This window comes from Pygoscelis adeliae, unplaced genomic scaffold (genome assembly GCF_000699105.1).
Source record: "Pygoscelis adeliae isolate BGI_AS28 unplaced genomic scaffold, ASM69910v1 Scaffold227, whole genome shotgun sequence".
Lineage (NCBI taxonomy): Eukaryota > Metazoa > Chordata > Aves > Sphenisciformes > Spheniscidae > Pygoscelis > Pygoscelis adeliae.
In genome coordinates, this window is record NW_008825100.1 from 3,249,051 (window position 1) to 3,251,393 (window position 2,343).

A 2,343-nucleotide genomic window follows, 5' to 3' on the forward strand; every position below is an offset into this window, starting at 1 on the left:
CCAGAAGGGAGCTATTATGTTTAGAGAGTTAGGCAGTTTGCAGACCAAAAATCCTTCTGGTGATCAAACCCAAGAGTTTGTGCTGACCAGTGGCTTACTTTTTAGAAAAGACTACCGGCCGTGGAGGTTTGAGCTAGCAGATGCATCTTATTTTCTTACAAGCTGGTATGCTGGGCTGTGAACTGCCTGGGATATCACCAAAAAAGCATTTCCACTGTTATTATTTTAAAGAGCAAGAGTCAACTGGCAGTGAAGACTGAGTCCTTTTGTCAGGTGCTCTGTCACCCGTGGGTTCCCTTGGGTTTCCCACCGTCAGGATTCAGCCCTGGCAGAACAGCTGCAGAAATTTTCACATCTTCGTCCCTTTCCTATGATTTCTTCCACAAGGGAAGACTGATAGGAGAAGGAAGGAAATGTGAGAGTGCGTGTGCATGTTAGTCTTAAAATGTTGAAAGAAGGGACTGTGGGAGCATTTTCTGGGTTATGGAAATGTGATGAATGAGGCTTCTTGTAGAAAACAATTGCTTCAGTCCTCTCAGTGAACTGGGTGACTGGTTCCTCTGTTGCTGCAGTTTGCTTTTATCAGATGTTGCTACATTTATTATGACTTTTTCTTTATTCTTTTTTATTTTTATTTTCCTTTTTCTCTCTCCCTTTCCCCTTTCCCTTTTTCCCTTTTCCGTTTCCTTTTCCTGATTCACACTATTTAGAAGCCGTTGTTCAAGGAAGAATTACCAGGGTGGTGAGAGGTCTGCCTATGGCTAAAGTCTGACGGCCCATCCCTGAGTGCGGCAACTTAACCCGCAGGAGCCCTCTGACATGATACAGGGTTTTAGCAGATCAGATTTTAGTTTCCCTGGAAAAAACATTTTGTCTTTTTAGTATCTCCGTTCCTTGTCTATGATGCAGAGGTAACAGCATGTGCTCCTTCTCAGGAGTGCAGTGAGGAAAATCCCATCTGGTTTGTGAATGCTCAGACATTGCTCTAATGGAAGCCATGTAAATAACTAGATAAATTATTTCAGTGAGATCGTCTGTCGAGAATAATAGGTAGCGGGGTCAGAATCTCTTCACAGTGAATCATTTCTTACTGCCTGAGTGGGATTTGTGCTCACAAGCCATTGTGCGGAAGCATCCTCTGATTTTTGCTGTATCTCTCTTTTCCCTGCCTACACATTTAGCTCCTTGATCTCTTGCTGATAAGCTCCACGGACCAGAGACTATCACGGCCTGCACAGTGCTTCGCACAGAGTTCAGGCATAGGGTAGACTTTGGGGTGCTGCCATCATGTGAAGCTAAAGAATAAATTGTTAGAAAATAATCTGGAATTTGTTATAATTTGTTACAATTTTTGCCTCTTCCATCAGGTTTTGGTGGAATTGGGGGTTTTGGATAAGACAGAGGTTGAAAATAATGAAAATAACCTTTGAGGTGTGGGTTTCTTGAGCGGATTTGTTCATTCTGTGCTTTGCTTTGGGATCAGTACCCTCAGTGTTTGAAAGAGGGGGGATATGGGCTCACAGCTAGTGTGCTAGCTGTCTGCCCTGACAGGCTTGTTGGCAGACCTGGGGCAAATCGTGTAGGCTGTGTTCACACGTCTTCATCTGGCTGCAGCTCCTGGATTGACTGGAACAGTTTAAACAAGTCTTTACCAACCCGTATCTGACTGCATTTGTGAGCAGTTCTGCTGACAGAATGGAGGGTGCAATGAACTCTGGCAGGGGTGAATGATGAGGCGGGGTGATGGGTGCTGGGGACAGGAGTGTCCCCAAGCAGAGCACTGCAGTGAGGAGTAAGGTGTGTGTTCACAGCCTACATTTCTCACTGGTGTAAATCTCCCACTTGGAAACTGGGACAAGAGCAACTCCCTGTCTCTTCCATGAGGATGAAGCATTCAGGATTGTGAAAAGTTCCGGCAAGACTGTACAATTTCTAAGTTAGATTGAGTGTGTTAAAATATTTATTGTTTCTACAAACATTTGCTGCTAGCAAGTCTGTAGGCTAGGATTTTTGCAGAAAGCAAATATCAAGAAAAAAGATTGCAGCTGAAGCAGATTTTGAAGCAACCTTCAGATGAGCATTAAGGAAAATTTTTACACTGTTTTGTGGTTAAACTTAAATAATATGTTCTTTACATTTTATTTCCAAAATAACGTCAAAATTTGACGTTATATTCTCTTCCCCATCGGATAGAAGATGTAGTTAGAAATATCCACTGAAGACTCTTTTTCTGATGTTTCCACAGATTACTAAGGATTTTCCCTGGACCATGACTTTGAATATGACACTTCAGTAATGCAGAGGCTGTAAGTAAATAATATAATGTTTGCAACCCTTCTTTAA

The 2,343-nt window shown here is 42.6% G+C and overlaps 1 protein-coding gene across 1 annotated transcript in view; it reads left to right on the forward strand.

Annotated features, from left to right (window-relative positions):
• Nucleotides 1-2,244: 2,244 nt before the first annotated feature.
• Nucleotides 2,245-2,343, forward strand: part of SEMA5B (sema domain, seven thrombospondin repeats (type 1 and type 1-like), transmembrane domain (TM) and short cytoplasmic domain, (semaphorin) 5B) — a 185,895-nt gene continuing 185,796 nt past the window's right edge. Inside the window, exon 1 of the mRNA XM_009327140.1 lies at nucleotides 2,245-2,306. The gene's annotated coding sequence lies outside the window, so the exon portion shown is untranslated. The remainder of the gene's footprint in view (nucleotides 2,307-2,343) is intronic.